Below are 24,417 nucleotides of genomic sequence, written 5' to 3'. Positions count from 1 at the left end.
ATATTTGTGAAAGTAACTTATATCCTAAAAAAGCTTAAATCCAAAGTTTGCTTAATATAATTCAGTGATTTCAAGTAACATAAGAGTATTTTCCACATCCACTGCCACCTCCTAATAATTTTTGGTCTAAGAAGGGGGGAGGGGGTTTGTTGCAGCAATATTTGTAAGAGATTTTGATGCCTTCTAAAGTTTAAGTACTAAAGCTTATATATTTCTTTAGTGATATCTAAAGAACTCTTCATGTAATTTTTTTCTCACAATACTTCAAGTAGTTTTGAGTAAAACATAATACTGTTACTTTCCCCCCCCCTCCCCCCTAAAATTTATGGGTTGCTAGGGGGGGTTGAAGGAGGGGGGGGGGTGAGAGTATTTTAAAAATTAACTTTAGCTATATGTAAACTTGAACTGAGGTTTTCTCTACTGGTTAGAGGGTACAGCCTCTAGCTTAAAGTTGTAAACTGGAAAATGTACCTTTTTCATTGAATAATTTCTTTCAAGTATTAAAATTTTCTAAATGGGGAGGGACTGTGTAGTTTACATATGCAGAGACATATAAACTCCTCAAATGTTAAACTCACCCTTTTGATTTGATGAATTAAGGTGTTCACTTATGCATATATCCTTGGAATTCTTGTAATTTTAGGCATTTTTACCACAAAACTTCAAATTGCAATATCTGGCAAGAAGGAGCAGCTAAGATTTAATCTCCAACGGATTCTGACCACCACTTTACCCTATTTGAAGGCCCTGTTGTCCGTTTCTTTCGAGATTTTTTTAAATCTAAGGTTTTGCTAAGGAGACCTGTGTTTGGTCAGCCCATAAATTCCTATATATATTACATAGGATAATGTTCCTTGCTTGAGCACCCTGGAATTCATGTATACTTGTTACCAAAATTCCTTCAGATTTTTTCATGTATTCTCTAAAATCTCTGACAATTGATGTACTCGAGGAAAAGTGTTTGTGTAACAATTGAAATACTCTATCAATACGTCTATCAATATCTGATAATATAACAACACTTTCTGTAGGTTTATGTATGAAATATTTGTTTACAGCAGCAACAACTAATAAACTAGGATCAATGTCATACATATTTCTGTAGTAAAAATTATGGTTACCCATGACATTAGTATCTGGAGAACAAGCCACTTGTTGAGTAGAATCCTCTTCTAAAGCTTTAGCTAGATTTATAATTTGTTTAGAATTTCTCATATTTTTGGTGAGTTTAACATGTACAGCATTATGATCCACTTTCATAGTTTCTAACCACTTTGCTTTCTTATTAATGAAATCTTTACAATAAATAGAATTTTTTTCTCTATAATAATTATATAGTTTTAAGTTAACACAAATTGTCTTTATAAAGCCAGGAAAAATAATTTCTCCATTTATCATTTCATCAATGAATAAATGATCACAGTGATTATCTTTAAAAAAACTGTTTAATGCATTTATTACATCAGTTGGATAACTAATCCCTAAATCTTTAGCAGTAATTACTCTGATATTAGGATAAGATTCAAAATCTACTAGAGCTATAATTTCCATAACAGAAGATTCAACTCTTTTAAAATCTTCTAAAACAAGATGTGAAAGTGCTGTCATATCAACGTAAAATAATTTATCTTTACTATTACCTTTTGCACAATTTTTAGCTCTTTCCTTTAGTACATATGTTTTACCAGTACCATAGTCACCATCTATGATAAGGCATTTAGCTGGTGAGTGTACTGCTTGCAGCTGTTCATTGTTGAGCATGTACACAGGAACATCACTCTCTCCTGATATTCCTTCTGTTTTTCCTGTTAATGCTTTCTCAGTTTCTCTGCTAATTGACAATGGATCTGATATTAGTTTATTAAATTTACTTGACTCCTTTACTGAAATGTGATATATCAATTCAGCTACAAGTTCTTCATATACTGTATGATCATGATTATCAGATGTAACAATCTTGTGTTCTATTATATGCTTCAACCAAGGTGTTGCGTCATTAACATCTTGTAGAATAAATTGCTGACAGTTGACACAGGGTTTTGTTGTATCTTCATCAATCTTCAAGTATGAAACACATGCAGCTCTGACAAAAACCCAATCTTTAGAAAGCATACTTCCAAACAATTTCTGAATGAAAGAAAAGTGTTGTTTTGTTTGATCTGAAGCATCTTTTAGTAATTTGAGTTTATCATTAGAATCATTGCAACCACGTTTGACCTCTATGTTTATAATAGCACTAGACTCAGGAACTATCATGATGGTGTCCCATTCAGTTTTTTTTTTCTTGAAGGCTAAAATTATAAAATTGATATTTGTAAAAGTTTCTTAACTTATCATCAGGGATCTTATATAGGAAAGTATTTTCAATATTATTATGATATTCTTTGATATTGCCTGTTTGAAATGTTTGTTTATTTATACTCTTTCTTTTAGATTGTGGACTGGAAGAACACTTATTTGTATTTGATTGGTCAGTATTTTGACTGTCATCACAAGCTTGTTTCTCTTGCTTTGAATTAATTTTGAAACGTTTACTGTCTATCTGACTCTTATACACCTAACAATCATAAAGCTAATATTTCACATACTTTTAAAAGGCATTTATTTGTTAAAGGGTGTGCAAAAAAAAATGCAGACCTTTTTAAAATTTAGATTGCGCGGCTTGTGTTAATAGTAGAAAAACGTTATGCATACCATTAGAACCGTTGTGAAGTCTATTTTTTGGAAATATAAAAACGATTCCTATGCTACGTATAGTTTAGGAGCTACAGGGTGCACCACATAAATCCGGACTTTTTCTTATTTTTAAACAAATAAACATAAAATCGTCAATTTTAAAGATTTTATTGAATTTTAAACACTGGGAAGCAACCTAGGTATATGACTATTAGATTATTTAATAAAATCACCGCCAGCCTCAATCATCGCCTTTACCCGCCCCCTGAACCGCCCGCCGACCCTGGTCACCATGTCCCTGTTCAGGTAGGCGAAGTTCTCCATGATAGGAGCAATGAGAGAGGTCTTTTTGGTATGGGCGCGTCTATTGGTTCATGCTTTACTGGCGCTCCAGGCCCAAAAGTCCATTGGATTAAGATCGGGGCTGTTGGGAGGCCACATCTCCTTAAAGAGTGAGTAACAACAGGATCCAAATTAACCCATCTTTAAAGCTACCCTTTGACACGGCTGCTCTCATTTGGGCCACAGTTGAGCTAGAACAACGTTTAATACCTTTTTAAAAATGGCACGAAGATTAAGATAGAGTTATCATTATATTATAGAGCGCAATACATAGTCTAAAACGATTTCAAGGTTCCATATGGGCCCCTGAAGTCAAGAACCGATAAATTTTCAAGATTTTTGACGTTTTTGACATCTAAAAATCTACCACGATCCACTTTGTCGGATAACTACAGCCAAGTCAGCTGAGATAGAGAGCTCTAGTCTTTTTTAGTGTTTTCACTAGGTTTCTGATAGTATCTCCAGCAAGTTTCATTAGTCCATCTCAACTACAGATAGGCTGAGGTCAGAATTAGTAGGCCCAAGTCATAAATCCACGGTTATTAATCTGCGCAATTCGAATCTGCCTTGTTGAACATATGCGCGGCCAGCTAGGCGTACACGTCCTCCATCGTCCAAAGATTTTCATGGGCAAAAAGGTCATTACCTAAGCTTTTTATAGTGGGGTCAAACGTCCTGATTGGTCAAGTAGTTTTGGCGCTATGGCCGTTTAAAAAAAGTCCGGATTTATGTGGCGCACCCTGTATGTGGTAAAATGTCCCAACTGGCTTAAAACTTGACTTGTGAGTAAATCATCAAAGATTAAATTAAAGGATAAGCAAATAAAAATACGTACATTTTTAAAATTCTAATTGCTCAGCTTGTGTTAATAGTAGAAAAGCGTTATACATACCATTAGAACCGCTATGAAGTCTATTTTTTGGAAGTATTAAAACGACTCCTGTGCTACGTATAATTTATGAGCTATGTGGTAGAATGTCCCCACTGAATCAAAACTTGACTTGCGAGTAAATCATTAAAGATTAAATGTTTCCACTTTTCTCACATTTATCAATAAAGCTCCTAAACTAAAAATAGCACAAAAATCGTACTTATATTTCCAAAAAATAGAGCTTATGATGGTTCTAACGATATACATAGCATTTTTCTACTATTCACACAAGCCGAGCAGTTTGAATTTTAAAAATGTCCGCATTTTTGCACACACTTTTTTTTATCTTTAATGATTTACTCTCAAGTCAAGTTTTAAGTCAGTTGGGACATTTTACCACATCGCTCCTTAACTATACGTAGCACAGGAATGGTTCTTATATTTCCAAAAAATAGACTTCATAGCAGTTCTAATGGTATGCATAACGTTGTTCTACTATTAACACAAGCCGCGCAATTTGAATTTGAAAAATGTACATATTTTTTTATATACTTTAATCTTTAATGATTTACTCGCAAGTCAAGTTTTAAGGCAGTTGGGACATTTTACCACATCGCTCCTTAACTATACGTAGCACAGGAATCGTTTTCATATTTCCAAAAATAGACTTCATAGCAGTTCTAATGGTATGCATTACGTTTTTCTACTATTAACACAAGCCGCCCAATCTAAATTTTAAAAAGGACATTCTTCTACCTATCTCCTAAACTATAAGTAGCACAGTAATGGTTCTTATATTTCCAAAAAATAGACTTCATAGCAGTTCTAATGGTATGCATAACGTTGTTCTACTATTAACACAAGCCGCGCAATTTGAATTTGAAAAATGTACATATTTTTTTATATACTTTAATCTTTAATGATTTACTCGCAAGTCAAGTTTTAAGGCAGTTGGGACATTTTACCACATCGCTCCTTAACTATACGTAGCACAGGAATCGTTTTCATATTTCCAAAAATAGACTTCATAGCAGTTCTAATGGTATGCATTACGTTTTTCTACTATTAACACAAGCCGCCCAATCTAAATTTTAAAAAGGTCCGCATTTTTTTGTGCACACCCTTTAAATGAGATGAAATAATGGTGGAAAGATCATAGAGAAGAAAGCAAGTTTAAGAGATATTTCAAACTAAAATTTAGAAAATGTTTAAAAGATTAAAAAATTGTGCTTTAAATGACTGATCAATCTGGCTAAACAAATCTATGGTTTTAAGGACAAAATAATTTATTATATGAAATATGAACATTCCTGTTTAAACAACCAGTTATCGGGGCCTTCAAATTGCATTGGATTTTCTCTCCACCTTAAATGTTCATCAATACAAGACTTCAATTTTTCCTCTTCAACATCTTCTATGTCAAGGATCTCCTTCATTCTTTTCTCATACTCATTAAATTCTGCATATTTATCCTTGCCTCTGGTATCTTTTCCCTTTTTATCTAATTGGTGAATGCAATCAGCTGCTTGAAAGCCAAGGAAGATGAATGACTCCATTTTTAATTTTCTCGCTGCATTGACAAGCTCATGATGTAAATGTTCTTCAAGATAATTATCCAAAATCTGAGCATCTAGCTTTTCCCTGCCCTTGTTTCCTAAAACAGTTGGTTTTTTGGGTGTTACAAAATGATTTGGAATAGCTATAACCTTACACTCTGGATCATAATAATAATCAGCTACTTTCTGTTTTATCTCTTCTATCTTTTCTTTGACTAAAATTCTTTGATTTTCTCCTGCAGGTCCATGAAAGTTTATACTCAAGTTACTAAATTCTTCAGCAAAATTCAATGTTTGAGAATCTTGTGAAGATAGGGGATATAACCCAAATTGAAAATCACACGTGCAGGAAGAACTTGTTGCTGAGCCAGCTCCTTCCATTTCACAAGCTAAAAATACATTTTTGTATTAGTGGAAGATATTTTTATCATCAAAACTGAATGATTAAGACACCTTGTCTATGCCTAAAATATTAAACACATACCTAAGAATTGACAATTATTACTGAACTAAACAGCTTTTATACATTTATATACTCAACTATATTCATTTCTAATTTAAAACTTTTAGGCTAGAAATAAAGATTATCCATTTATTTTAAAATTTTTTACTCTGAATATTCCTTTCTTTATAGAATAAATGAATAATGCAGTAGTTATGAGAAAACTTTTACCTATAATAAAAGCACACAAGTGTGCTTAATGCAATGGAAAATGCTACTGTATTTCAGTTTTCTTTCACTTGCTCTTCACCAATAATTTCATTAGGTCATGTTGTAGTTTATACCCCTCATTGTCTTCTCTTATTTTGACTCCTCAATTAACCTGTCTTAATACATTGATTCCTAAAAAAGTATGTCATTATAAATATGTAAGCTCATAACATGAAAATAAAAGAAACAACTAAGCTTATAGAGGGAGAAAAAGAATAAATGCACAATTGTCATGGAAATATTTTCAGGAATTACAAAACATCTATCTTTTACCCTAAACAGTCGGGAGGGGGGGGGGGATTTGACCCCCCCCCCCCCTTTGTTTTTTTCTATCTCATTTTCTGTGTGTGAAAGATAAATGGCTATAACTGAGTGACATTTTAAATATGGGTATGACAGACAGCTGAGAGTTAGAATTTTTGAATGTCTGGCGGGCACAGGATGCCAGCAAACCTGTCAGAATCACCCAGGCAAAGAGCAAAAATATTTTTTGACTTAAACAAAGCATTTTTATCTTACCAAAAAACAAAGGTTGCTAAATAAAAGGGTCAAAGAAGCAATAATTGACTTTGACTCACTTATAGTCGGAATTTATTATCAAACAGGGGAAATACACAAAAAAAATAGCCCTATAGCTCTAATAGGAGCTGAGATAACTCCCCCGACTGATGAAGGTGCGGCAAGGGGCCCGACTGTTAACCATATTTCCCTAGAGAAAATACATATCTAAAATAGCATATCAAATAGATTGAAGAAATATAGCTAGTTGTAGAGTAGATGCCTTTAAAAAAATAACAATAGTTTTATTTTGATAACAGCTTTGAATCTTTTTTTAACCCTTAACGGTTGGGGGGGGGGGGGGGCTTTGAACGCCTCCCCCCCTCCAGTTTTTTCTATCCCATTTTCTGTGTGTAAAAGATAAAGAGTCCGAACTGCGTGACTTTTTAAGTATGGGTATGACAAATAACTGAGAGTTAATTATTTGAATATCTCCATCCTGGCGGGCACAGGATGCCAGCAGACCTGGCAGGATCATCCAGGTAAAGAGCAAAATATTTTTTTGACTTAAACAAAGCATTTTATCCTACCAAAATACTAAAATATCCTCTAATAGTACATCCCTATATGAAATACATGTTTTCTAGTCAATTTCAGGTTCCAGGTATGATCCTGCAGGTCCTGATCCTCCAGGTCTCCAGAAATCTTTAAAAGGATCCTGTGGCCGCAATTTTTGACTTAGAGACTTCAAATTTATAACTTCTTACATGTCTACATATCGTATTAAAATTTTATAAAGATCCTCTGCCGTTTTCCCGCCGACTGCGGCGGCTGGCAGCTGCTAAGTACAGCTGCGGCCGCTAAAATTTATATTTTTATATTTCTAATATAAGATTTACATAAAGATAAACATTTTCTGCAAAAATATTGTTCTTCTAGCTTCAAAAATAAGAAAATTACAGTCGTTTGAAATGTTTAAGTAAAAAATGATCTAAAAACAAAGGTTGTTAAATAAAAGGGTGAAGGAAGCAAAATTGACTTTGACTTACTTAACCCCTTACAGTCGGGCCCCTTGCCGCACCTTAATCAGTCGGGGGGAGGGCGTTCAACGCCCCCTCCTATTATCTCAGTTCCTATTAGAGCTAGAGGGCTAAAAACTTTTGTGCAAGTCCCCTGTGTTATGATAAATTTCCGCCCTTTAAGTAAGTCAAGGTCAATTTTCACTTCCTTCGCCCTTTTATTTAACAACCTTTGTTTTTAGGTCCTTTTTTACTTATAAATTTCAAAAGGCTGTAATTTTTTTATTTTTGAAGCTAGAATAAAATTTTATTTGCAGAAAATGTTTATCTTTATGTAAATTTTATATTTGAAATATCAAAATATAATTTCAGCGGCCGCAGCTGTACTTGGCAGATTTCTGGAGACCTGGAGGATCAGGACCTGCAGGATCATACCTGGAACCTAAAATTGACTTGAACACCTGTATTTAATATGAGGATGTACTACTAGAGTATATTTTAATATTTTGGTATGATAAAATGCTTTGTTTAAATCAAAAAAATATTTTTGCTCTTTACCTGGATGACCCTGCCAGGTTTGCTGGCATCCTGTGCCCGCCAGGATGGAGATATTCAAAAAATTTCAACTCTCAGTCATACCCACACTTAAAAAGTCAAGCAGTTTAGGCTCATTATCTTTCACACACAGAAAATGAGAAAGAAAAAACCGGATGGGGGGGCGTTCAACGCCCCCCCCCCCCCCGACCGTTAAGGGTTAAGGTCGGAAATTCATTATCAAACAGGGGACTTTTTAGCCCTCTAGCTCTATTGGGAACTTAGGTAATACCCAACCGATTAAGGTGTGGCAAGGGGCCCAACTGTTAAGGGTTAACATATATTTCCTATAAAAAAATAATGAACTACATTACTGAAATATCAAAAGTGAATGTGCATCACAGCCTAGTTTTAATCAGCCTTTTATCCTCAATAAGAAATTAATTAGATCATTGAAAAAAATAACGGATTTTATCATATTTTCACAGTAGCAGAGGGGGGCTCGAACCCTTCGGGGCAATCATTGACATTTACCTAACCTAAAATAACCTATCAAAAGCCACTGTGAAAATATGATGAGACCTACAACTTTATTTTCTTTCATTGATCTGATAAATTTTACCTTTTCAGAAGATATTTTCAGAGCAGCTTGGAGCTATGTAAAATTTCTACACTTAAATCCTAAAATAAGCAAATTTATTATGAAAAAGGATGAAACAACTAGATAAGCAAAACTCAACAAATCTAACAAAAAACCTACATTAAGAAACATAGAGAAATATTCTTTTGGTATTTTAAACACGAGCTAAAATCTGCTGAAAACTTGAGTTTAAATACAGGATATTTGATATTGACATAATAACTATTTACATGACTATTTATCCTAGGAATAACCATTACAAGAATAATTGTAACACACATGTAATATAATCAAAATGTTTTAAAAACAACATGTTAAAAATGATTGGAAAGATAGTAAATTTTTTGTAAGATTGTATTGTTGTTTATTTTTTATCAACCTTTCATTTTCAAAAAGGGAGGAGAGATTTTGTTCCCATTAGATTATAACAAATAGACTAAATATCTAAGCAAGTTTTACAATTGATCAACAATCTCTCTCGAATGCAGCTGAATAATTTACATAATCCCTGTAGGACAATACAAAGATTAACAGATTTACCTTTTTATATGATAGTTTCTCAACAGCTCAGAGCTAAGTCATATTCCCTTACTTGAATCCTAAAAGAAAAAAAAAATTAAAACAAGGATGACAACATCCATAAAAGCAAAGCTGAACAAGTAGATGTAAAATCAACACAATGGAACCATTTTTAATATCAAAGAAACAGAATAATTTTATAAGCCAATAAAAGTTAATACAAAATATGTAGGTACATAGAATAGAGACAGAATATTAGACTTGGTTATAGAGTTACTTATTTTATGTCTAATTGTTTTAGTGATCATAATTTAAAAGTTAAGAAATTATATAAATATCAAAATGTTTTAACCTTTACAGATTGGGCCCCAATTCCCACCTTAATAGATCAGAGAGGGGGGAATGGGGGGGATTACTGCTCAAGGATTTACCACAAACATTTTTTAGGTCTCTAGCTGTAATAGAAGCCACGATATTCATGATATATGTCTATAATAAAAGCTGGACTAAAAATCGGTCAAAAAATCGGTCATGGAGCAGTCAAACATTCATATCACCACTTTTCTCAGATGTTCATTGATATTTTTTCTAATTTTGATGCCACCTAATCAACTTTGACCGGACACCACGACCGACACACAACAGAGGTGAATTCTTTAAAAAAAACTTTTCCCTCACTAAAATCAGTTTGCCTCACTTTTTTAGAATTCACCTCTGATATCCTTATAAAATCAACTCTTGGCGACGTATAATTACTAAACTTAAAAAGTCATGAAGTCTCAGCTCTCTACCTACAAAAAAAATGACATTGAAAGAATTAGAGGGGGGGGGGGTGCTGATTTAGCACCCCCCCCCCCCCCCCCCTCCCCGATATGTCAGGATTAAATGGACAAATAGATCTAGTAGAAAATCTATCCCCCCGCCCCTCCCCCCTTATCTCAGCTCCCATTGGCAAAAGTTCAAACAATATTTTGCTGTTCCTATGCTTGATTCCGAATTTTTGCTTGTAAGTCTGTCAAAGTCGTATTTTGATTTTTCACCATTTATAAAACAATCTTTTTTTCTTTAAAAACAGCTTTAAATTTACATAAAATTTTCCAAGCAAAAATTTCAGCAGTGGCACGAAAGCTGCAAGCCGCTGCTGTCGACAGTCAGCAGATTTTTAATTGATTTAAGTATGTCATGCATAATCACTATATTTATATTCCTTTATATTTTAAACTGAAAATAAGATAAGAAATATTATCCTCTTAGAAATTTTTTTTCAATTTTGAAAATTTGAGTACAAAAGTTGGTTCAATTTTTGTAAAATTACTAGTCCTTAAAGAATAGTCTCACGTACAGACAAACCTTATTTATAGAGTAGGTTAGCTGCATAGGAACTTACTTGATTTACCCTTCTTATTGCTGTCCTTATTGTTATAGAAATCCTGAAAAAAATCATATGTTTTTATATATGTATTTTTATGGGACTATCTATTTCCCTATATTTATTTAGGTGCTTAAAAACCAACCATCTAGATTAAAGATATGTTTTTTAATTGCTTCAAATAAATAAAAAAAAAGTGTTTTGACTAATTAATGACTTACTAGTTTGTAAAGAGACATTTTGCAAAATTTATACATGATTATTTTTTGATAAGTAAACCTGTTCAAATTTCCTAATGGAACCAATATTATTTTTATTAGACTGTTTCCCTCAATGTGCCTAGCAAGCATAGTACGCCTACCCCCCCCCCCCTCCCCTTTGTTTGGTAAAAAACTTAAAAATAAGGGAAGGGGGTAAGGTAGTTTTTGGCCTGAGTGATTTTTAATCCAATGTTTTCTTTATAGCAGAAGAGGTCCTTTTTTTTCTCAATAAAGAATCAAACCTCTATTAAAATACTGTGCATGCCACTACTAAAACATAGATTAACTAGTCATATTTCTATTCTTGCACTTCAATGCCTACCATTTCCTGATGAACAAGGATGACAAAATCCATAAAAGCGAAGCACTGAAACAGTAGGACAAACGGACATTGACACTTGTATAGTGTCTGAACTGAATAATCAGAATATAAAAGTATAAGAGTCGAAGCAAAATTGTAAGTAAATTTTTTGAAAAACTGCTTAATACAGGATAATGTTTATGGACAAACTTACACTTTTAGGACTTGATTATAGAGCTGCTTCGCTTAAATATTGTTCTTTGTTGTCCCAGGAATCAATATATCAAAAATCAGATAAAACGGATTATTAGATCACATTAAAATTTGTTTTTAAAAAAGTAGAAAAATCAACATGTTTAAAATGGACGTACGGACATTCTGGTGATGATTTTAGAGTTATAGAGAGTTGCTACGCATTCTAAATCGTACCTAACTACAACAGGAATCACCATGCAAAGTTTGAAATCGATAGGACAATTCTAACATGCCTAAATTAACGAATAAAAGCTATCTATCTCAGACGGACGTACCGACCCTAATTATAGAATAGCTTCGCATTTAAAAAGAAGGATATTCCATCAAGATTTTAAGTATACCAAATTATTTACCTGCTAAATACAATTCAGAGTTTGAAGCCAATATTTTTGTATCTTTGACCTATTTTACTTTTCCATCATCAAGAAATTTATTTATATTGCTTTGTTGTCCACTCTGCATAACTAAACAATATTATAGGATTTGCTTAATAAATATTATTTCTGTAAGGGGTAAGTGGGTCATATTAATTTATACTTTTAATTTGATATATAGAATAGGATGGACTAGGTATTTTGAGGAAAACCACCAATATTTCTTTACCTGAGATAAACAAAATTTACTCCAATGCAATATCATGTAAGCAAATGCTCAACATTTTCACATATTTTCTGAAAATAAATATTTAAAATTTTCACAATAACCATACTATAAATAAATTTATAACAAGGATGACAACATCTATAAAAGTGAAGCTCATAATCCAGGAGTACGCAAATCGAACAAGAATGTCAAAACTTATTAGGCAGAATATTAATTTAAAGGTATAAATACTTGTTGCAAAACTGAATAAATACAGAATTAGATTAAAAATAATTCTTTCATAAATAAAACAATAAATAATGATTGGCGTGCTTTATGGGGGATGTCCTTTTTTCACCCCCTCATGATTGTGCAACCCCAAGGTAGAGTAATATGTACGCCACTGGTTACAATACAGTTAATATATTAAGTTCGTTAATTTGAATTTATATTTTGAAATGGTTTCTGTTGAAATCCAAATAAAAAATAGGTATTTCACTTTTTAATGAAATTTTGTGAATTGTAAATGTGGTTGTTTGGATATTTGTGTGCGCAAGTTGGGGTCTGTGGGTGATTGCATAGTGTGTATGTGCGTTACAATTGTGTATGTGTGTGTGTGTGTTTGTGCGGGCGTAAGAAGTGAGTAAGTGTGTGTGTGGTTGTTGGAGTTGGTTGCTTATTGTGTGTGTGTAAAGAACGTAGTGTGGGCGTGCGTGCGTTAGAATTGAGTGTACGTGTGTGTGTAAGTGCGTTAGAATTGAGTAAGTGTGTGTGTGTTGGAGTTGGTTGCTTATTGTGTGTGTGTAAAGAACGTAGTGTGGGCGTGCGTGCGTTAGAATTGAGTGTACGTGTGTGTGTAAGTGCGTTAGAATTGAGTAAGTGTGTGTGTGGTTGTTGGAGTTGGTTGCTTATTGTGTGTGTGTAAAGAACGTAGTGTGGGCGTGCGTGCGTTAGAATTGAGTGTACGTGTGTGTGTAAGTGCGTTAGAATTGAGTAAGTGTGTGTGTGTTGGAGTTGGTTGCTTATTGTGTGTGTGTAAAGAACGTAGTGTGGGCGTGCGTGCGTTAGAATTGAGTGTACGTGTGTGTGTAAGTGCGTTAGAATTGAGTAAGTGTGTGTGTGTTGGAGTTGGTTGCTTATTGTGTGTGTGTAAAGAACGTAGTGTGGGCGTGCGTGCGTTAGAATTGAGTGTACGTGTGTGTGTAAGTGCGTTAGAATTGAGTAAGTGTGTGTGTGTTGGAGTTGGTTGCTTATTGTGTGTGTGTAAAGAACGTAGTGTGGGCGTGCGTGCGTTAGAATTGAGTGTACGTGTGTGTGTAAGTGCGTTAGAATTGAGTAAGTGTGTGTGTGTTGGAGTTGGTTGCTTATTGTGTGTGTGTAAAGAACGTAGTGTGGGCGTGCGTGCGTTAGAATTGAGTGTACGTGTGTGTGTAAGTGCGTTAGAATTGAGTAAGTGTGTGTGTGGTTGTTGGAGTTGGTTGCTTATTGTGTGTGTGTAAAGAACGTAGTGTGGGCGTGCGTGCGTTAGAATTGAGTGTACGTGTGTGTGTAAGTGCGTTAGAATTGAGTAAGTGTGTGTGTGTTGGAGTTGGTTGCTTATTGTGTGTGTGTAAAGAACGTAGTGTGGGCGTGCGTGCGTTAGAATTGAGTGTACGTGTGTGTGTAAGTGCGTTAGAATTGAGTAAGTGTGTGTGTGTTGGAGTTGGTTGCTTATTGTGTGTGTGTAAAGAACGTAGTGTGGGCGTGCGTGCGTTAGAATTGAGTGTACGTGTGTGTGTAAGTGCGTTAGAATTGAGTAAGTGTGTGTGTGTTGGAGTTGGTTGCTTATTGTGTGTGTGTAAAGAACGTAGTGTGGGCGTGCGTGCGTTAGAATTGAGTGTACGTGTGTGTGTAAGTGCGTTAGAATTGAGTAAGTGTGTGTGTGTTGGAGTTGGTTGCTTATTGTGTGTGTGTAAAGAACGTAGTGTGGGCGTGCGTGCGTTAGAATTGAGTGTACGTGTGTGTGTAAGTGCGTTAGAATTGAGTAAGTGTGTGTGTGGTTGTTGGAGTTGGTTGCTTATTGTGTGTGTGTAAAGAACGTAGTGTGGGCGTGCGTGCGTTAGAATTGAGTGTACGTGTGTGTGTAAGTGCGTTAGAATTGAGTAAGTGTGTGTGTGTTGGAGTTGGTTGCTTATTGTGTGTGTGTAAAGAACGTAGTGTGGGCGTGCGTGCGTTAGAATTGAGTGTACGTGTGTGTGTAAGTGCGTTAGAATTGAGTAAGTGTGTGTGTGTTGGAGTTGGTTGCTTATTGTGTGTGTGTAAAGAACGTAGTGTGGGCGTGCGTGCGTTAGAATTGAGTGTACGTGTGTGTGTAAGTGCCTTAGAATTGAGTAAGTGTGTGTGTGTTGGAGTTGGTTGCTTATTGTGTGTGTGTAAAGAACGTAGTGTGGGCGTGCGTGCGTTAGAATTGAGTGTACGTGTGTGTGTAAGTGCGTTAGAATTGAGTAAGTGTGTGTGTGTTGGAGTTGGTTGCTTATTGTGTGTGTGTAAAGAACGTAGTGTGGGCGTGCGTGCGTTAGAATTGAGTGTACGTGTGTGTGTAAGTGCGTTAGAATTGAGTAAGTGTGTGTGTGTTGGAGTTGGTTGCATATTGTGGGTGTGTAAAGAACGTAGTGTGGGCGTGCGTGCGTTAGAATTGAGTGTACGTGTGTGTGTAAGTGCGTTAGAATTGAGTAAGTGTGTGTGTGTTGGAGTTCGTTGCTTATTGTGTGTGTGTAAAGAACGTAGTGTGGGCGTGCGTGCGTTAGAATTGAGTGTACGTGTGTGTGTAAGTGCGTTAGAATTGAGTAAGTGTGTGTGTGTTGGAGTTGGTTGCTTATTGTGTGTGTGTAAAGAACGTAGTGTGGGCGTGCGTGCGTTAGAATTGAGTGTACGTGTGTGTGTAAGTGCGTTAGAATTGAGTAAGTGTGTGTGTGTTGGAGTTGGTTGCTTATTGTGTGTGTGTAAAGAACGTAGTGTGGGCGTGCGTGCGTTAGAATTGAGTGTACGTGTGTGTGTAAGTGCGTTAGAATTGAGTAAGTGTGTGTGTGTTGGAGTTGGTTGCTTATTGTGTGTGTGTAAAGAACGTAGTGTGGGCGTGCGTGCGTTAGAATTGAGTGTACGTGTGTGTGTAAGTGCGTTAGAATTGAGTAAGTGTGTGTGTGTTGGAGTTGGTTGCTTATTGTGTGTGTGTAAAGAACGTAGTGTGGGCGTGCGTGCGTTAGAATTGAGTGTACGTGTGTGTGTAAGTGTGTTAGAATTGAGTAAGTGTGTGTGTGTTGGAGTTGGTTGCTTATTGTGTGTGTGTAAAGAACGTAGTGTGGGCGTGCGTGCGTTAGAATTGAGTGTACGTGTGTGTGTAAGTGCGTTAGAATTGAGTAAGTGTGTGTGTGTTGGAGTTGGTTGCATATTGTGGGTGTGTAAAGAACGTAGTGTGGGCGTGCGTGCGTTAGAATTGAGTGTACGTGTGTGTGTAAGTGCGTTAGAATTGAGTAAGTGTGTGTGTGTTGGAGTTGGTTGCTTATTGTGTGTGTGTAAAGAACGTAGTGTGGGCGTGCGTGCGTTAGAATTGAGTGTACGTGTGTGTGTAAGTGCGTTAGAATTGAGTAAGTGTGTGTGTGTTGGAGTTGGTTGCTTATTGTGTGTGTGTAAAGAACGTAGTGTGGGCGTGCGTGCGTTAGAATTGAGTGTACGTGTGTGTGTAAGTGCGTTAGAATTGAGTAAGTGTGTGTGTGTTGGAGTTGGTTGCTTATTGTGTGTGTGTAAAGAACGTAGTGTGGGCGTGCGTGCGTTAGAATTGAGTGTACGTGTGTGTGTAAGTGCGTTAGAATTGAGTAAGTGTGTGTGTGTTGGAGTTGGTTGCTTATTGTGTGTGTGTAAAGAACGTAGTGTGGGCGTGCGTGCGTTAGAATTGAGTGTACGTGTGTGTGTAAGTGCGTTAGAATTGAGTAAGTGTGTGTGTGTTGGAGTTGGTTGCATATTGTGGGTGTGTAAAGAACGTAGTGTGTGTGTGTGCGTTAGAAGTGAGTGTACGTGTGTGTGTAAGTGCGTTAGAATTGAGTAAGTGTGTGTGTGTTGGAGTTGGTTGCATATTGTGGGTGTGTAAAGAACGTAGTGTGTGTGTGTGCGTTAGAAGTGAGTGTATGTGTGTGCGTTAGAAGTGTATGTGTGTGTGACTGTCCCTTGCCGCCCTGTAAACACAACTTTATAAATCTTTTCAAAGCTATTTTATTTAAAGTATATAACTTTAGGTTTTTTAATCAATATGAGAACCATATCGGTTAGCGTGATCTTTTCGTGCAAAGACAAACAGGTTTTCTGTTACTTTTTTACAAGTATTATTTTTTTGTCTAAAGTTTAAGAAGTAAACAATTACTGAACTGATTGAGTTTTTCTTTTTAGGGAGGCCTCTTTTAGGTCAAGGGATGGTTTTAGGCTATTCTTTCCCCTTTCGAACTTATTTCTTTGAATACAGTAGAATTTATTAAAATAATTGTAAGCCATTTTTAGGAGATTTTGTTATTAATCAAGGCCAGGTTTTAGGCTAGTAGATGCTTCGATTACTTATATCGGAGATTTGATAAAACAAAACAAGTTTGAAACCCTTAGGATAATTCTTACATGCCTTAATTAATAATAAGAACCAACCATTACTACGGACGGAATTAAGAACCAATTCTTAAATGTAGAAAAAATTCACTTAAAAAATTGTTTTTGTATGATAATAAAGACTTGCGGGTACGCCCCTAGAGGCCTTTAGGCTCACTCAAGGAAAGAGGTGGGTAAGTAGACCCTCACTTGCAATTATAGTTTTTAATAACCAAAAGTTGAAATTAATATTTTTTTGTAAAGGTTATAAATTTTCCCAAGACCTATGAGAAGCTATAATGTAAAGAAGAACCATATTGGTTCAGAGAATAGCGAGATCCTTTGGTACACACACACACGCACACAGATCCTGTTACTTCATGATAAGGAAAATATTTGAGGGTGTTATTTCTACATAAAATGAAATATCTGGTACCATGTACCTTTGTTTAAGCCATTTGCGTGCACAGATAATGGGTGGGGAGTGTAAGTGACCATTTCAAGTTTATTATTTCATCTTCAAATGAAATATGCGTTGTAGTATAACTTTAGGTTAGGGGCCACTATTTCAACTAAAATTGAAATATCTGCTGTATACAACAGGGATCTAAAGGGATACGACAATGGCCGATAAAGTAATGTACATCCGAAATGATAATACACAAAATATCTGTAGATTAAAATTAGTGGCAGAAACATTTAAGCACTCAACTTAATGAGCTAATCAATCAAAATTCAATAAAGTACCCAAAGTTGTCAATCAAACGAATGAGAATACGTTATTATAAAACTTTTGGGACTTGTGTAATAAACAGCCAATTGTCTTCTCTCTCTGCTTTTATGCAGATATTTACCGGGGAAAGGGGAAGGGATGGGGCCACTATTTCAACAAAAATTGAAATATCTGCTGTATACATCAGACATACACAAAATTACCCTTCTGTAGATCAAAATTATTGGTTGATTGAAACGTTAGCACAATCATCTTAATGAATAAACCAATCAAATTTCACTAAAGTCGCCAAAGTTGTGAAGCCAACGAATAAAAAAAACGTTATCAAAAACTTTGTAGACTCTCTCTCTCTCTCTGTGTATACATACATATTCACAACCAGTTGCGTGCACAGATATTTACATGGGGAAGGGGTGTTGGTAAGCATCAAAAGGGTTTTTACAAAATAACAAGGATGACAGCATCCATAAAAGCGAAGCAATGAAACATTGGGGCAAATGAACATTAACACTTATAGAGTGTGAGAATTTAATAAGCATAATATAAATTTAAAACTCTAAACAAAATTGTATGTAAATTAACACTTACTTTTAAGAACTTTTAAAATATCATATGGTTTTGTCCAAGGAATCATTGTCAAAAAAAACATGCCAAAATTAACAATGAGAGACGGACAGACTGACCCTAATAATAGAAAATCTTAATTTTTTGATAAAGCAATACATAGAATTAAGAAGAAATCTTTGAGAAAAAAATAAAAAAGAAAGAGTAAATTTTTTTGGGGGGTGAGATTATTTTCCTAGTGCAGGGTTAAGGTACTTTCCCCATAATAGTTATAAATCTTCTATGACCTTATAAAAAGCTTTACAGCAAAGGAGAACCATATCAATCCAGCTGTTGACGAAATCCTTGAGTACAAACACAGAGATAGACAAACATTCTGGTACTTTTATATGTAAGATGTGTTTGTTAAATAAGGACAATTTTGTTCATACGCATCATAATAACAACATTATAAGTTATCAACAATTTGGATATATATAAGTAGGACAAAGAGAGATAAAAGAACGATAGCCTGTTTATTACACTAGTTTTATAATAATGTTTTATTATTCGTCGCCTTAAAACTTTGGAGACTTTAGCGAATTTCGATTGGTTCATTCATTAAGTTGAGTGTTCAAACGTTTCAACCACTAATTTTAATCTACACAAGGGACAAGATTGTTTATAATCATTGCATTGGAAATATACATCAATTTATCGGTCATTGTCCTATCCCTCTAGATCCCTTGTAAGGTTCAGTAAAGTTTTCGGGTCATGTGAAGGAAACGAAGTTGCGGGTTTCGTCATATTTTCACAGCAGCTTTTATCCTATTTCTAGCCGCTACGGGGGGCTCTAAGCCTGCAGGGCAATCACATCCCCTAACCTAAAATAATCTTTCAAAAGCTACTGTGAAAATACGACAAAACCCGCCACTTCGTTTCCTTCACATGACCCAAGTTTTCTTATGTGGACAATTTTAAGACACTAGAGGCTTTTTATCCTAATGATGAAAAATAGCCTAAAACCATTCAAAGTCTTTTTTAAAAACCGATGTGAAGCTTCCCTTACTCATTTTGTTCAGTGTAGTTATGGAAATTTTAAGCTTCAGACAGGAAAAACTTTACTTTTTTATATACTACTGGCGGCTACGCCTCTAGATGCCTCTAGTGGCACTTTAAATGTTTGTTTTTTTATTCAAAATATGTAATCTTTTCTATGTTGCAACTAAGTCTCTACGTAACTTTTTCTCAATTATTTTGTGATTTATCTTAAAAGGGTGGTGGTACCCTCCTCCAAAATAGTTATAAACCTTCCCGGAATCTATGAGAAGCTACCCTGTAAAGGTGAACTCGATCAGTTCAGCGGTTAGCGAGATTCTTCAGTACAAACATACACACAAACACATAGACAAATAGACATCCTGTTACTTTATAATAAGGATAGGATAAAATGCTTTTTTATATATACTTTTAAATCTGTAATTATAATTCCAGTATTGCTTCAAAACTGATTAATATCTGCTGAATTAGAACCGGTTTTCATTCATTCTGAAAAAAATCATAAAATTAACACCAGATTTGACAGCCTGGATCCCCGGAATCTAGGGTCTAACAAAACTGATTTTAATCTTAGTTTAAAATTTTAATAATTGCGGAAAATTTTTAATAATTCGATGGGATAAATACTATTAGTACCTTATACTGCAAATCACATAATAATATAGTATATGTATAAATAAGTCTGAACAAATCTTATGACTAACAGAGTAAACTGTTTTCAATTCTTCCTTTTTGATAAAATAAACACAAACTGGATTGATATTTCAACTTTTAAAGCAACCCAAGCACTGAGTCAGACTAGTATTGGATGTTAAGGTTGCCAAACTAAAACTTTACTAAAAGAAAACAAAAACATTTTAACTTACTAAAAGAAAACAATAACATTTTAACTTACTTTTTAAAGACAATATTTTGTTGGAGAGTGGTGTCTCATTCCCGCAATAAAATAGCCTAAATCCAGAAATTATAAATTAGTATATTTTATTTATACATGTCATATGCCCCAATTGGTTCAGTGGTTAGTAAGATCATAAGCTTTATCTGAAAACATAGACAGACAGACAAATTTCATTACTTTTTAATAGAAAAAGGTTTTGGTAACTTTTTATTGAAAAAATTACTTGGGTTATTTTGTGTCCGCTCAAATATAGCCTAAAACCTGGTTGGACTTAAGCCAAACTAACACGAATTGTCTAAATATTTACAAGATCTTAATAGGCATTACACATACATATATTATAACACCTTATAGTATTACTTGTTGCTTCGCCAAAGCCTCTAGGAAAATAGTCTAAAACCACCCAAAGACATGTATAAAGCTTACCTATTAATAACAACCAATTTGGACCAGTATGTCTTTAGCTTCAGACAAAAAATAATTCCTACTTTTTAATATAGGATTACAGATAAAATGTATCATGTATGTATCTAAAAAAATTAAATTTTGATCTAACAAATTTGGACACCATGAATAGACTTATCAGGCAGTAAAAAAAAGCTTGTTGGGCAAGTGCAGGATTTTAAGGGATAAGACAATGGACCATACATTTATCTTCACTCTTAATCATGATAACAAAATTTCCTCTTTTATAAAAGACATTCCTAGTATGAACCCAACTATCAAGACTTTAAAAAGTATCCAAAACTGGAAAGAAAAACTTTGGGTACAAGTATGCCTCTCTCCCTGAATAAGTGAGAAGGGTGTGGGTATAGGGGTATATTGTCTGTGCAGGGATTTAAGAGATATAACAATTTAATGTAAATTATCAATCCCTCGAATTATAGTAAAATTCAGCATTTATATAACTTATAAATTTGGAGGGAAATGGGGTGAGGGGAGGAAATGACAGCAGATTAATTATACTTTCATTGTTCCGTCCCTTACTTCCTTGATACATTTGTTTATATTGTGGAATGAATTTTCAAGAAATGCTTCGAAACCGATTGATATCCGCTGGATTATAACCGGTTCTCAGCAAATCTTAAAACTCATGTAAAACATCGTATTACAGAGAATTTTCTAAATCAAAATAATAAACGTAATCTATTTTTGTTTGTGGGTCTCTCGGGGCTAACAAATTGATTTAAATCTTAGAATTTTCCTTTTAAAATCCGCAAAAAACTATTGGGGACATGTACTACAACATTTTAAAATTTGGAGGCATTATCTCAACCAGAGGGAGAAATTCACCCTCCCCCCCCCCAAAGAAGAGAACCGTAAAAATTTTAAAATTGAGTTCTTGGTTCACTGTACTGCCGGTAGAATCAGTTCTAGACGTCCATAACCATTTCCAAAGGTTTTTTGTCCTCAGACATATGCGGAATATAATTCATAATCTTATTAGATATCTAAGCTTTTTTGGTAAAAATATTAATATTGGTGGGGTTACTCACCCCAAAGGAGAGTAATATAATGTATCAACCTCCCCCCGCCCCCCCCCCTTAGTAGTCGACTTTTGGGGGCCATTTGGGGGTTTTTGTATAGAAGTAAAGAACCAAAAACCTTGAAGCAAATGTGATTTTAAAACTTTGGGTACAAGTATAATTTACAGTCCAGTGTCTCCTCCTTCCCTGGGTAAGTGGTATAGTGTGGGTATATAGCGAGGGTAGGCATTATCTAAGTGCAGGTATCCCAAGGATAGTATAATGGATGGTAAATTAATCATCTCTCTGATTATTACAAGATTCAGCCTTTAGTAGCTTATAGTTATTACGAAAAAAGGAGGGAAGGGAGAAATTAACACAAGATTAAATTTATTTCGTTGTTCCGTCCCTTACTTTCCTGATGTGTTTGTTTATATTTTTGAATGAATTTCCAAGAATTGCCTTGTCTGCGGCCCCTCAGGGCTAACAAATTGATTTAAATCTTAGAATTTTCCTTTTAAAATCCGCAAAAAACTGTCTATAATACGATGCGATAAGTAACTTATATAGATACATTTATGTGGGTCAATGAAGGCAGAGAGAGAGGGACATTGGAAATTTATTACACTAGTCCCCAAAGTTTTATAATAACGTTTTCTTATTCGTTGATTTAACAACTTTGGGGACTTTAGTAAATTATGTTTTGTTAGTTAATTTAGGTGATTGTTCAAACGTTTCAACCACTAATTGTAATCTAAAGAACGTGTAATATTGTGTATCATCATTAGGGATGTACAATGTACATCAATTTATTGGCCATTGTCTTAACCCTTTAGATTCCTGCAATGAAGGGGTTTGATAGTAGCAAATTTCCTCTATAAATGGAATTGTCTGTCTGTTAGAAATGGGGAAAACTGCTATTCAAGATAAATGGTTGAATTTATTTGTGAAGATTTTTATTAATCATCCTCCAGTATATAATTTGCTTTGTCTGTCAGTCAGTCTGTCTGTCTTTCATAATTTATACTTAAAATACTTTTTATTATTCTAACAACTGAACATCTGCTGTATAACTTCCATTTGTCAAACCATGATTTTGTGCTCAGCGCTACTGGGATGTTGTCATCCTTGTTTGTCAAGAGCGTAGCTATCTTTCAACTAGCTTGTGTAACCTTGCAACGGACATTTTAGCGAAGCCTTTAGTATTGTGTTATGAGGGGGGAGGGGAGTTCTCCTTCCAATTTTTGATGATATGAACAATGTGTTACATAATTTTCGTTAATTTCACGCATCCTGCGAACAACCCCTCCCTTTTTTTTAATTGATGAAAAAATTGTGTGCGGGGGGAGGCAGTTTTTCCCCTGCGGGGGATCCTTTACCCCAAAGAGAAACAAGCTTAATTTGAAAAAAAAACTTTCTAAAAATTAGCAGTGGTACCACATATACTTTTATGGACAGTGGGCTACTTATGAAAATGTATATTTTAACTCAGGGATCTGAAGGGATAAGACAATGGCTGCTAAATTGCTTGGACATGATTTGGGTCATTTTTTGTCTGTTTTTGACCAAAACTGTAGGGTTTATATTGGAAAAAGTGAAGCGATTGGTTTTTTAACCCTTACAGATCGGGCCCCAATTCCCACCATAAAAGATCGGCTCCTGCATTCCATATTCTGCTTTCTAAATATGAATTAAGCATGAGAGGAATATTAAAAAAAATATTAGTTATATATCTATATTTATTTCCATTATTAATCATTTCATTTTATCTGAAATTTTGTGAATTAAAAGTTAATAACAATGTGTCCAACAGTTGTTCCAGCATTGGAAAGATAATTTTAAAATATTATTATATTTAAACAGAGTACTAAAATAATCATCAGATCTTGAGGCCAAATCCATAGCCAAATGTTCAATCTTTGGAGCTCCAATACACGTCTCAAAGCTTGTTCTTTGATACCTTCAAAAAAAAAATAATAATACAATATTTGGATATAGTCCCTTTCGTGGCAATGCCCCTTAAGGAGTGATTCATCGTATTTTCAAAATGGCTTTTGGTTATTTTAGGTTAGGTTAGGCATTTGGCACCGCAGGGTTAGAGCCCCCCCCCCCCTGGGGCTAGAAATAGGAGAAAAGGTATTGTGAAAATAGGATTAACGCCCCTTAAGGGGCATTGCCACGAAAGACCTACTATATCCCAATATTCAAAAATCGAAAAAGACACAATTTTAATGCTTTTTTGAAGGGAAATTTTACTTACCTTGTAAAAACATTTCTTTCCTTCTCTGTACCTTTAACTTTCTCAACCTTTCCACATGCTGCAAGCAAGTGCTACAAAATTTTAAAAAGTATGCTGAGGATAATAGTCTATTAATATTTTTTCCAGTATGGCTTCGAATCCGATCAATTACCACAGCTCTGTTAGTCAGCTCTATTTTGCTTTACAGGGTAAATACCTAGGTAAGGGACCAGTCGATAATGACCCATCATTAATCCTCTGGTGACTCATAAACCTAACAGGGTCAGAGCTGTCTACTTTCAGAATACCTGTCCCTGCCCCTCTCATCTTTATTCAGCCTGCCTAGCACATCTTATATATGATACACTATTTTTTTGGTGGCTTTATTGATGACTTATATGATTGGGCTAAGGGTATATCACAGGATATGAGACTTAAGTTATAGGGACAATACCAAGGTAAGGGACCAGTCGAAAATTATCCTTTATTCATCCTCTGGCGACCCTTGTACCTAACAGTGTTAGAGCATTCTGCTCTTGATAAAACTGTCCCTACCCCTCCCTTCTTTACTCAGTCTGCCAATCACATCTTAAATGTGTTCCACTATTACTTTTTGAAGAATTAAAATATGACTAAAGAAAGGGAATGTCACAGTATGTGAAAATCTTGTTTTAACCAATGTAATTTTCAAATAATATTCTTTTATATATGTGTACATAAACAAATTTTATCCAACTTGA

General features: G+C 34.8%; 3 long non-coding RNA genes across 3 annotated transcripts; all 3 read right to left on the bottom strand.

Moving 5' to 3' along the window:
- Positions 1–5,084: 5,084 nt before the first annotated feature.
- Positions 5,085–9,447, bottom strand: LOC145304321 (uncharacterized). Its single transcript, XR_013874065.1, has 4 exons — positions 9,389–9,447; positions 8,831–8,889; positions 6,119–6,289; positions 5,085–5,834 (listed from the first exon to the last, which is right to left on the bottom strand). It is a non-coding gene; the product is annotated as an uncharacterized LOC145304321 (long non-coding RNA).
- A 1,306-nt stretch (positions 9,448–10,753) lies between these two features.
- Positions 10,754–12,290, bottom strand: LOC145304234 (uncharacterized). Its single transcript, XR_013874033.1, has 3 exons — positions 12,156–12,290; positions 11,906–12,016; positions 10,754–10,797 (listed from the first exon to the last, which is right to left on the bottom strand). It is a non-coding gene; the product is annotated as an uncharacterized LOC145304234 (long non-coding RNA).
- A 10,869-nt stretch (positions 12,291–23,159) lies between these two features.
- On the bottom strand, positions 23,160–23,805 carry LOC145304094 (uncharacterized). The gene is made up of 2 exons (XR_013873975.1): positions 23,699–23,805; positions 23,160–23,398 (listed from the first exon to the last, which is right to left on the bottom strand). It is a non-coding gene; the product is annotated as an uncharacterized LOC145304094 (long non-coding RNA).
- Positions 23,806–24,417: the final 612 nt, after the last annotated feature.

The sequence above is a fragment of the Acartia tonsa genome, chromosome 13 (assembly GCF_053477335.1).
Source record: "Acartia tonsa isolate MP-2025a chromosome 13, ASM5347733v1, whole genome shotgun sequence".
Classification (NCBI taxonomy): Eukaryota; Metazoa; Arthropoda; class Copepoda; order Calanoida; family Acartiidae; genus Acartia; species Acartia tonsa.
Note: the sequence above shows the minus strand (reverse complement) of the source record. Positions and strands in the feature narration are given on the sequence as shown.